The 13033-nt window shown below is 40.2% G+C and overlaps 1 long non-coding RNA gene across 1 annotated transcript in view; it reads right to left on the bottom strand.

Annotated features, from left to right (window-relative positions):
* Positions 1–1671: 1671 nt before the first annotated feature.
* The window catches only part of LOC141129864 (uncharacterized), a 449947-nt gene continuing 438585 nt past the window's right edge, over positions 1672–13033 (bottom strand). Inside the window, exon 3 of the long non-coding RNA XR_012241888.1 lies at positions 1672–1850. This is a non-coding gene — a long non-coding RNA (uncharacterized lncRNA). The remainder of the gene's footprint in view (positions 1851–13033) is intronic.

The following is a 13033-nucleotide window of genomic DNA, read 5'->3' as shown; positions in this document are numbered from 1 at the left end:
AGAAATACGAAAGGAAGAGGAAGATACTAGCGTGGGGCGCAGAGGCTGAATCCCAGAATGGGCAGAAGACACCAGAGGCTGCAGTAGCTCCACAAAGGCCACCCCCGAAGAGGAACACAACCACCCCTCAAGGATGGGACATGCCAGAGCCCAATGAAGGGGGCTAACTGGTCAAAGGCCCAAGGTCACTGAAATATAAATAATATGACATTTAGTAATTGGTTTCAAAAATAGGAGTCTAATATCGTTTGATCACTTTAAAAGGCTCTATAACAAGTTTTAGCAAACATAGTTGAGTGTAAGCTCCAAAAAACATACCTAAAAGCTTAGCTTGTGGTATGTGGGATCACAGACTCCAGAACCTTAAAGCGAGGGAGGAGAGGACAAACCAATTATGTCAGTCCCAGAACTACTTGTAAAAAAACGTAATAATCCCACAAACTGTATCACCAGGGGGTCATCTGGAGGTATGGAGCACAAAAAGAAAAAGGCAAGCTGTGTAAATATGTGAGCAAAAAGTGCACCTTGTGACTCAAACAGTGTGGCATCCTATCATCCAAAGTAGAAAGATTTACCTTCCAGCCTGTCATTCCTCAGCATCAGTCTGTGGAGTGTCAAAGACAGCTGTAGGTATTAGAGCTCAGGTAGTTAAATACAGCTGGCTGTGGTAAAGGCGAATATATGATTGGTTCGCCTAGATAGTGGGCGGTCGTAGGAGGAGAGGACATGCAGCATCCGGATGGATGCCCCCCGAGTGCAGCGGCACGTGGCGCCACCTCCCAGGCACGCCCCTTGGTGGAAAGGTGTCCAATCGGGACATTCGTGGGCGTGTCTCAGTCACACCGCTCCGTACTAGACGGAGCCGTCGTGACGTAGGCGATGCCATCCCACGCCGGAGTCTCGCATGTCCGTCGGCATGACAACCATGCCAACAGACTGCCAGAGATTGACATAACCCATCAGAGGGAGAGAAGGATGTTATGTCGGGCAGCAGGTTAGAGGAGACCCAGGAATCCAAATTAACTAGTCACTAGGCTTCGGGGTGATGGACTAGATCACCTGAGAGACATACACCTATGTGAGAGTCGAATTTTTGCTAGTACAGGATGCACAGGTATTCAGGTGTATACTTGTGCAAGCAGTACCATTCATGTCAATTGGGATGCATCAGCTGCATGGTCACAGCCACTGCTCCTAATTTGACATCTGTGTGGGTGCAGGTGTGGGTCCCTGAAGGCAGATGGTGTGGGTTTGGGGACCTGCACCCACACCCACACGTATGTCAATGACATCACTCTATATATTGATTTTGGTTGTTGTCCCTAGGATTTTTCTGCCACAAGCAGAGCTCTGTTAAATTTTGGGAATTTTGGAGCATTGTAAGAAGTTCCCGCTATGCATGGATTACAATACCTATGCTTTAGAAGAAAGGCCCATTATAGGTGGCAAAAAGAATGAACCTTGTGTCTTGTGGCTATATTGTACTGCCAGAACTTTGTTGCTGCATTTATTATTTCCAGCATTATAATATTTACCTGTAGAGGTTTTTCTTGTGCTAATACATTTGAAATATCTGCTATAAATATAAGGCAAAATTATAGAAATCGGTAATAAAAGCACAGAGGTAAGATACAATCAATAAGAAAGAAGCAAGATGTCTAATACCTGATGCCCCAAGGATGCTGGTTATGTATCAGATACCAAAGGTCCATAAATGTAAGAGAAAACCTCCGGGTAGACCAATAATAGGTGGCACTGACTCTCTGTTCAGTAGATTGGGAGAATATTTGGATTGTTTTTTTCAACCTTTATCCCAGCAACATCCAAAAGACAGCAAAGAACTTATCAACCTGTTAAAAAAATGTAGAAGTAGGAGATGGTTGTATTTTGGCAAGTGTTGACGTTATCTCACTATATACAAACATCAAGCAATGCTATGCCCTAGAGGCAGTAACAGGGGCCTTACAAAGCACTAATTTAAAAAGAAAGCAAAACTTTTTTTGTTAAAGGCACTAGATCTAGCTATGAGTGACAATTTTTTCTGGCATAATAGAGACCACTATAGGCAAAAGAGATAGTAGTTGCCATAGGGGCCAAATATGCGCCCTCGGTGACTAATATTTTTATGAGCAAGTGGGAAGATGAGGCCATATATGGGAGACCCAGATCCGAATTAAAACTGTACAAGAGGCATATCGATGATATCCTTATTGCATGGAGGGGAACATAGAAAACCTTTTTAGAATTTTTGAAAGAACTGAATAATAATAATAAATATGGGATCTCATTTTCAGAAATGTTTGATAAAAGTGTTGTAAATTTTCTGGATCTAAGTATATATATATATATATATATATATATATATATATATATATATATATATAGGAAAAATGGTAAATTAAACACACAAACCTACTTTAAAGATATTGACAGGAATGGGTATATTTCTAAAGGAAGCTGTCATCATCCACGATGGCTAAGCAGGGTACCAAATAGCCAGATGAAGAGAATTAGGAGAAACTGTGATGATGAAGTGGATTATGACAGTCAGACGGCAATTATTATGAATAGATTTCAAGAAAAAAGGATATAGTCGTAAGGAATTAGATAAAACAAAAGAAACAGTCCTAAAACTGAATAGAGTTAAGATGCTTGAAAAGAAAGAAAAAAGAGTTAATGATTATGAACTAGCCTTTATGACTAGTTTTTCTAGACAATGTAAACAGGTTGAAAAAATAATACAGAGGCATTGGCCAATTCTCTTGAAAGATGAAACACTAAATCCGCGTACACACAAGCGGAATGTCCGACAGAAAAAGCCCGACAGAAGCTTTTCATCGTCTATTCCGATCGTGTGTATGCCTCATCTGACTTTTTTTTTCAAATATTCTGACGGACCTAGAAATGGAACATGTTCTAAATATTTCCGACGGAACCAATTCCTATCGGGAAACCCGCTCGTCTGTATGCTGTTCCGACAGCCTAAAAACAACTTTTCTAGTCCCGTCGTACATGTTGTACTTCACCACGTTCTGGTCGGACTTTGGTGTGACCGTGTGTAGGCAAGACCGCTTGAGCGGAATTCCATTGGAGTTCCGTCGCAGAAACCTTCTGAGTTTATTCCGACGGCAAAACCAGTCGTGTGTACAGGGCATAATCAAAATATTACCAACAAAACCTCAGTTTATATATACACGACCCCCCACTTTGAGAAATAAGCCAAAAATTTAGTCAACCTTCCCAAAAAAGCTTCTACATGTATGGGTCAGGTGGGTTTCTTCACCTGCTGGAGGAGTGTAGCATGTAAAACAGTAAATAATAGAAAAAAAGAAAACTACGCATTTTGAGTCCCAGGTGAAGGGGAAAACATTTGAGATAAACAAGTTTATTTCCTGTGAGTGTACCCATGTCACATACCTCCTGGAATGTCCATGCAAGCTTCAGTATGTGGGGAGGACAATTAGGAAGCTTGGAATAAGACTGCGTGATCATGTGAACAACATCAAAAAATAATATAAAAATCGCAGTCTAACCAGGCATTCTGTGGTCCTCTAGGGGACATATAGGCTTTTGGGCTATTTTCCTTTTCCATCTTACTCCTATTGTGTTTATATAAGATTGGTATTGCATTGACTGGGTATCTCACTTACCTTCACAGTGGATGTTTTTCAGCTGCTAGACATTAAGGCTCTGGCAAATTTAAGTCCTGGTGGAATAATTTCTGTATCATGGCCTACAGGATAGGGGATGACATACATCTGGAGATCCAGACTGCGTTTACCAGATATCAGGGCCCAGAGGGAACTGATAATGAACAGATTAAACAACTCTTTAAACAGCATAAAAAATAACTATTAGCTGTCTAAATTGCAAATGGGACATTTCTTCGCTGGAATCCCATATTAAATTTAGGGTTATCCCATGGGGTTTACGTGAAAAGGTGGAACCTGCAGAACATCTGCACACAACTAGATTCACGGAAAAGTGGAAGGCAATATGTCTGGCGCATGGGCTGTCGGTTATTCAACTGATAGTCGATGAAGAAAAAGCTCAGCTAGATGAGCTTAAAATAGAACAGGAACAGAGTAGCAAAGTACTGGAACCCCTTCAGGGAGAGTCTGATTTTGAGAAATACAATGATATACTCAAAAAGGAAATAGAGAAAACTCAGAAGCATCTATGACAATGAAACATAAATTTAGACAAAATTTGGATGATTTTGAAAAGCGTGAGGTCTTTGATCTCACAGTACCCAGGGAGCGGAGTCAGAGTGGCATAATAGACATAGATCTACCACCCGCTCCAGAAATAGACAGCATTCCTCAGATAGTGAAAACAGTGATAATATCAAAACTTTTAGTTTGTACATGTGGAGGAGGCTGAAGTCGTGGACCTGGGCCCTTTGGGGGATTTTCCCAAAGAGGAGGGAAGATTAGACATAAAAGGTAGAGGAAGAGGAAGGGAAGGCAACACCAGGGGGACATTTCCCAAAACTCAAAAGCAGATAAGAACATGCAGTACAAAGCACTAGAGGGGTGTGAAACCCTGGCTCCACCAGTGCCCCCTACAAAAGATATGAAGGTCAATAATCTATCAAACTTCCCACTTGAGGAAAGACACAAACCTTTTAAGCAAGGGGCTGTCCTTCTCTTCATCAGCGTTTATGGATGAGGTCACAGTATATTAAGGTATCAACCTATTTTTGCGTAAGGCGATTTTTTGCATCTGGCATACTGGCCACAAGGACAGTACTCAAATGGGTGATTTGTCACCTGTGACCCTTGAAGATAAGGAGAAAAGAGCTGCCTTGGAGAACTTGGTAGCTCTCTTGGATAAACAGATTGATTCTGAGGATGAATCTGATAAAATTAGGAGACCCAGTAGCCTTTATATTAAATCCACTAAAATGCCTCCTTTGTACAAGCATCACTGGATGAAGGTCTTTCTTGATCTCATTAAAGATGATCTTAATAAAATTGACCGGTCATGGCGTGGCCTCAATAATTTGTCTAGTGAAGAAAGGAAGGCAATGTATGAGCTAGAGCGGGCAAGGGATTTGATAGTCAAAAGTAGTGATAAGGGGGTAATGTGGTCTTGCTGTCTAGTGACCTATATGAAAGGAAAATTTTCAGGCATCTGAGCGATACCTCCACCTACTTGAAATTGACGTCCAAGCTCTTCCCCGATCTAGTTGAAGATCGTAATCGGCAACTACTTTTGGCCCATGAAGCTTATCTCTTGACCAACAAGGAGTGGGACTACCTGAGGGTGAGGGAATAGAATAACCCCACCTTCTATGTGATCCCAAAACTACACAAATAACGCACCAATTCACCTGGTAGGCCTATCTGCTCAGTGATATGGTGCCCTTTGGAGAGAGTAGGCAGATATGTAGATGGATTTATTAAAACCATAGTGACGTCACTGCCTTCCTATGTCCAGGACAGTCGTGATGTCCTGGCCAAGTTGTAGGATCTGGAGATTCCCCCTGAGGCCCTGCTGGTGGGGATCGATGTGGAGTTGCTTTACACGTCGATACCCCACGAGTGGGGCCTCAGGGCGGTCTCATTTTTCCTGGAGATGACCCATCCTGAGTTTGGTGCTCAAAACGAGTTTATTCTGGAGCTTCTAGAACTCGCTTTGACTAACAATTACTTCCAATTTCTAGATGGATACTATCAACAGACAAGGGGGACAGCTATGGGAGCACCTTGGCCTCCATCATATTGTGGCCTCTGGGAGCTGGAGACGGTCTGCCAGATGCCAATGTATCTCAGAGCAACTCCATTTTTTTCTATCGGCTCTTAACAATAATGAGAGAAACATTAGGTTAACCTACACAGTAGACCCCAGCACAATTTCCTTTCTTGACTTACAAATCTCCATAGCCAGCAATAGAATAACTATCTGTACTTTCAGAAAGCTGACCGCAGCAAACATGCTTCTGCAGGCTTCCAGCCATCATCCCTGTGGGTCAGTTCCTGCAGCTTCGCAGGAACTGCTCCAGGGATGTTGATTTTCAGAGGGAAGCAGGAGAGATGTTTGGTAGATTCAGAGACAGGGGTTACTCTCATAAAGTCCTCAAAAGGTCGTGGAAAAAGGCCTGGACAAAGACAGGAGGGACCTGCTTGTCAAAAAGCAGGAAACTCAAAAGACACCATGTAAAGAACCCCCTCTGAGGATAATTACTACCTATGGGGCACAATGGAAACAAGTGAGAAATGTACTCAAAACAAAAACATTGGGGAATTCTTAAGAAATCTCCTGTTTTAACTGACATTGCAGGTCCTCATCCCCAACTAGTCGCCAGAAGGGCCCATAACCTTAAGGATACATTAGTTCATTTCTGAATACACTAGGGGAAGGACCACAAACTGGCTGACTGATCTACCTCCTCTCAAAGGAATGTATGCATGCGGGCACTGTCAAATGTGTAGATTTGTTGAGAAAACTGCAAGTTTCACCGATGCGAATCGGAGTGTGGTTTTTCAGAATAAAAATTTCATCAACTGTGCAACCTCTAGAGTCATTTACATGCTGGAGTGTCCATGTAAAAAGTACTATATAGGAAAGACCAAGAGACAACTCCGAATTCACATTGGTGAACATCTAAGAAGAATAAAAAATTCAAACAAGGAGGAGAGCAAGAAGAAAAGAGAAGACATATCCCCACTAGCATTACATTTTGCAGATTTCCATGGAGGCAGCATGGATGGTATCAGTATTAAGGGGATTTATACCCTGAATTTTCCATCACGTAAAGGTGATTTTGATACCATCCTGTTGAAAAAAAAAAAATGTGGATATTTAGACTTAAAACACTTGCGCCACTGAGATTAAATACCAAATGCAGTTTTCAGCCCTTTTTTGAAAGCTATTTAGGGCCATAACTTACTATTTATGCAAGGGACATAAATTCCGGTTTGGTGGACAAATTTGTCCTCTCTGATCGTAGATAGGGAATACCTATAGAGCAGTCAGTCTTAGACTGGTATATTATGTCACCTTTTCGCCCCTACATTGTTTCCAACTGTTTCATTACCCTGGGAACCCTGGTACCCTTGCTCTGTTTTTTCCCTCTGTGCCCTGATTCCCTTAGCACTGAACAAAGCTATTTGCTTGCTATGATATGCCTTATGTGAGCCCTTATGTCTAGCAGCAGAATGAATATGTGGTGTGTAACAGGGAGGTTGACATGTAGTGGTCGTTTGTGGGAATTGCAGTCTTCAATTAACTTTTTGCTGTGTGAAAAGGTGTATAAATAGACAACTGCTTCTGATCCCTCCCATCCTTGAAAAAACCCATGTGATTGGGTGAAACATGTCGGCAAAGACACCACGGCAGTGACATGATATACGTCAAGGATGACTCACCACGTCACGTCAGTGCAAGTGCACCACACACTATGAGGATAGTGGGAGCTATCTCCAGCTAAGATATCAGGACGGCATGCATAGATGGCTTCACAATGCTACATCGCTACAGCGGTATCAGCAGAAGTATACTGTGGAACTCCCTGGACTTCTGTGTGGCAATCGAGCACACTGTATCACAGGATCTGTGCAGTGCGAAATCCCCTTATAGACGGCATCTTATGGATATGCCTGGGACACCTGCCAGCTATTAGAGACTCTTGTCCACAATGGTCGGGTGAGCGGACCATTGGTCCTGTGATTGTCTATAGCCTTATATCTATATCTGACCTACAGATGAGCTTTACCCACTGTCCTAGTTAAATAAACTTTACACTGGGTTACCCTTGCTTATACGGCTTGGCCTGAAGCTGAATACCTTAACAAATTACTGAATGCATGTGGTTATATGACACCATCTATAGAGTGCTTATCACAAGTGGAATAAGAGTCAACTAAGTTAACTCATTGGCATCGCTCTTTATAGGGTCTACTTTTCAACTGTTTGGATTCCCAGTATAATACCCCTTTAACCCCAGCTGGGGGCTTGATGGTTAATAGTGGCGGGATATGCAGGTTTAGTGATGGTGCTAGTCATCAGGACTTACATGCCTATCTAACTGCCTATTTACTTGGGTGTATATGGTGTGTGTGCTTGACGTATACTGTACGTGACCCAGCCGCTTTACTATAGACAACGTTGTCTTATTTTAATATTTGTCTAGGTGTTGGTGGTGGGTACCTAGTTTTTGTATTCCTCTTTTCATTAATTGTGCAATAAAAAACTTCCCTTGATAAGCAGCTTGGTACACCCGTGACTTCCTTTCTCAAGGGGGTCTTCTTCCCCATGTTCTATTTTTAACCAGGCATTATAGATTGGTCCACAGGGACCCCACATCACTGAAATTTTGTGGAATAGACAGAATGTTGCCTAATTGGAGAGGAAGCAACCTAAAAAAGGGTATCTCTCAAAAGGAAACTAATTGGATATATTTGTTAAATACTATGAGCCCCAAATGGTTAAATATAGAACTGGACCTCAATTGTTTTTTGTCCAACTGGTGATTGATATAGTTTTTAGCGTCAAATTTTAATTATTATTTTTTACATTTACATATCATTTTGGAAGTTATTATTATTTTTTATTATATTGATTTTTTCATTTTTTTCTTTTTTCATTTGTTTCTTTCTTCTATTTTGTCATCATATATTGGTTTCATTTTTTCTTTATTTTCATTTTCAATTTTTTTTCATTTTTACCCTCTATTTTAATTAAAATTTTATTTAGAATTCTATTATTTTTTTGTTTTCTCATGGGGCTTTTAACAGTAATATTGTATATAATAGGGGCTACAATATTAAAGAATAAAAGGTAGCTCAAATGTAAAACATATTGGGAAAAAATTGAGTATATAGGAAGGTGCATAGTCATACTATGGTAATGAAGCCCAGTACACCTAACAGGATATAACATGTATACCTCATGAGCGTAACAAGTCCGCACAAGACTATATAGTCAACTAAGAGACCAGGAAACTTTGTCTTTGTTAATGCCCTGTGGGAGGGGCAAACCACGTCAGCGTAGATTCCAGTTCCTTAGTGACGTCACGTCCAGCCAGCGGTGGAACGCACGCAAGCTTGCGTGGATCAAGCGAGTTTCGGGAGCGAGCCGACTGCCCAACAATTATATATACAAAGCGTGTATTCTCTAGAACATTGTTGTGTATTTTTAACCTTTTATACAAATAAACATGAATGTACTACACTATAAGGATTCTTTGCACATCAGCGCTTGGAAGAAACTTTTTTTAGGAACTTTCCCTTTTTTATGTTTGACTTCACAAACATTTGCTAGATATAATTTGCTTGAATATAACTCATTGTGTATGCACATTTGTGGCACTTTTGTTGTAAGCAATTTGGAATATTTGCAGTATATTGTTTGCGCTGTGGTTGACATTGGAAAGGATCCAAGGGACCCCCGGTCAAGCGATAAGTCTGTAGAGTCACAGGGACCGAGGTCATAAGAATTACTGCCATTGAACCCTCAAACTTTACTGCAATCTAACCCAACTGAAAGATGGAGGTCTGCCTACCCCTGGCAAGAAAGGCCTGAGTAGAGAATCAAGCAGAAAATCTCCTCTGTTAGCTGTGAACATGCTGGAAGGTTGCCGGCCAAAGTTTCTACTGACTGAACATCCAGAGGGAGCCAAATTGATTCATAAAAATGGAACTGGCTGCAATTTCATAATGGAATTATTTACAGAAGCCCCCCCCTTATGATCCCTAGAAAAGTGGCAGCTGGAATACAGTACTAGTGGACCTACACGAAGAACACAGTTCTCTAAGATCAGTGAGCACTTTTAGCCTAGTCAAAAGATTGCTTTTACTGGTCCTGTATGAAAGCAGTGGTGGATAGCTACTGTCACTCCTGTTTATGCTGTGTACAGTAGAAGACCTAAGCCAACAGAGCCTCCTGCAATGAACCATCTGCAAAGTCAAGGTCCCATAGAGTTTGTGTTCCTGGAGCATGGTAATAGTGGACAAGGCCATCTTGGTGGTTTACCAACTTCTTCACCTGATGTGCACAAGCTTTTCCGACAAAGAACAAAAAGATTCTACTGTAGCCATAGTCCTAGTAGAAAAGTTATTTGCTCACTATAGACTACTTCAGAAGATTCACTCAGTCCAAGGCAGTAGACATGTGCAATTTGTTTCATTCTGAATTAGTTTAACAAATTTGACAAATTTGTTAATTCGGAAATATCCGAATCAACGAAAACCCGCTTAATGAATTTTTCCTAATATTTGTCAAATTTGAATATTCTAAAATGCATAAATTCTTAAATTCTAAAATTAATACATTCACAAATTTGTAAATTCTAAAATTAGTAAACTTGAAAATTCGGAAATCTGAAAATTCAAAAATCTGAAATAATAACTAACTAATAATACCTTAACCATGACTAACTATTAAATTATAGGTATTGGAATTTCCTTTCAAATTTGGCTGTTAGTGAACATAACGATTGCACATTTATCCAAAGTTATGAATTATCCGAAATAACGAATGTTGTATCTAAACGAATGGAATGTAACAAATTAATAATAATAAATAACAATAATAATAACTTTTTATTATTATTATTTGTTATTAATCTGTTCCGTTCCATTTGTTTAGATGCGGCATTCGTTATTTCGAATTATTCGTAACTTCGTATAAATTCGTATTCGTCTCGTTCACTAACAGCCAAATTTAAAAGGAGATACCAATACCTATATTTTAATAGTTAGTTATTAATTAGTTAGTTCTTGCAAATTTTCAGATTTTATTTTTTATTTTCGGATTTTCAAATTGACGAATTTTCGAATTTACAAATTGCTATCATAACAAATGACCTGAAATACTAAAAAAAAAAAAAAAATACAAAAATGCACTAAACTAAAACAAAAACAAGCACATTTTGACAGTGCACATGTCTACAGAGACAGGCAGAGACTTTGAGAATAAACGCATCAAAGGCTTGTTGAAAATGCTGGGGATACAGAAGTAACATTCTACTCCTTACTACTCTCAGGGAGACTCAAAGTCTAAAAAAAATTAAATATACCCTTCTGTACATGCTGGGAAAACTTACACCTGAAAAGAAATTACTTTGCAGTAGACACATATCAACATTGTTCCATGCCCAGAACAGCATAAAGCATGATGTGACAGGGTAATCATCCCAACATGCTTATGTTCGTAACTAGTACTACTACTACCAATAGATCTCTTCAGTATCTCCACCAACCTGAAGACTGCAGTAAAGCATAACAAAGGAAAATAGGATCTAAGAGTTCAAGTTCATGACCTACAACCAGACAACAAAGTGCTGCTGAGAAACTTGGTCTTCTTGTGAAGCACAAATTAGCTGACTAATGAAGCTCTCAGTCATACATAATTTGTGCACAGTAGCATAGATCAGCCACCAAGATAGAGGAGAATGCTAAGCAGGGTTACCAGGAAGGCCATATATTGCACCCCCACTTCCCGCTTTGCCCTTTGTATATTGATAGAGCCCATCAGAGAGAAAGAGGGAGGCACAGTTTAGAAGCAGTGGAGAGGGGACTCAGAAAGTCACAAGGAAACCCACTAAGCCTAAGGGACTAAGCCTTGACTCCATGGAGAGGAGAACCTGAGAGAGAAAAGACAGAGTTGTCAAATCCCACTCGGCCCCAAACAACATAGCATAAGCCCAGTGGACCAACAGAGGAAAACTTTAATGGAGACAGTTACCCAAGACATTGCAGCCTACTTCTATCCACCTTCATCTAGCCAACAAAAGTGCCAATCGGGGAACAGACTGCTGACCAGAGGACACCTGATGGGCATCTTAGTGGGGAGAGGCCTTTTGGAATGTTTGAACATTGCAGGGAGTTCCCTATACTTGTGGGTTACAAATACAGTACCCTTCCTTGGGTGAGTGCTCCAACTTGGAGACCAATGGCCTCACTGCTGGCAGAGTTTGTACTCAATACACCACTGGGTTGTGGTTAGTTAGCACTAGTATACTGTTAATAGGTTATAGAAGTTAGAAGCACTCATCAGACCATGCATCTGGGCATACCTGTATATTGTATATAAAGTACTATTATATTACCAATATATGAAGTACTATTGTATTTATACTCTTTTAGTGCAGCTTACAGTGTTGCTTGAACCCACCTAATGCATTAGACCCAGGGCCCATTATATGTGGCAACCCTCATCAAATTCATTTTATTTTTTGGTTATACTGTACTGCCAGCATTGCGTCACTGCATTCCACTATTGCCTCACTAGTATTTACCTGTAGGGGTTGTTCCTGTGTTAATAAATCCCTGATATCTTCTATTAATGTGTAGGTGTGCTATTGGGTCTGGTTACAGGGTGGGTCCTCACTGGAAACTGCAGGAGCGCCCAATGTTTCCAGCAGTTTATGTGGGGGTAGTGCTACATAATGATTGAAAAGGTACACATCAAGGTATATGTAGTTTATCTCAGGAATAATATTTCATCTGTTGGAACCCAAAGCTTCAATATGCTAATAGATTCTCTGTTTCAAAGTGCAGTGGTAAGTTGTTCTTGGAGGTCGCATACAAATCAGCAACAGTGATGAATTGTGATGGGCTCCATTCCAAAACACATGCAGAGAGTTGTGCTTTCCTGAGTAGCATAATGGTCTGAACAAACTGAAAAAAATGAGTCCTGGCAAATTGACACAAGAAACTCACGTGTCTCTTAAAAGTACCGGTATCTTAGATATAGGCAAAGACATGGACAATATGTATACATAACAAAAAGGGAATTTAAAGGGTAACTCTTCTTTCATTAAAAAAAATATAATGTATAACTGCTACATAAGCTCAATATTTTTTTTTCTTTTCTTACAACAGTAGTGCTGATTATGTTCCTATAATAGGAAGATTACAATAATAATTGCAATTCAACAAGTTGGAAGTAAGTGTCACAAGTAGGAAGTGAAACAGCAGCAACTAGGACTTTACATGGATATAAGTGACCAGGAGAATATTTTTCTCAGCAAAAGGGGTGTTACACTTTAAAAACAATATAGAATAATACCCACATATATTCCGAG

The sequence above is a fragment of the Aquarana catesbeiana genome, linkage group LG02 (assembly GCF_042186555.1).
Source record: "Aquarana catesbeiana isolate 2022-GZ linkage group LG02, ASM4218655v1, whole genome shotgun sequence".
Taxonomy (NCBI): Eukaryota; Metazoa; Chordata; class Amphibia; order Anura; family Ranidae; genus Aquarana; species Aquarana catesbeiana.
This window is presented reverse-complemented; position numbering and strand designations above follow the sequence as displayed.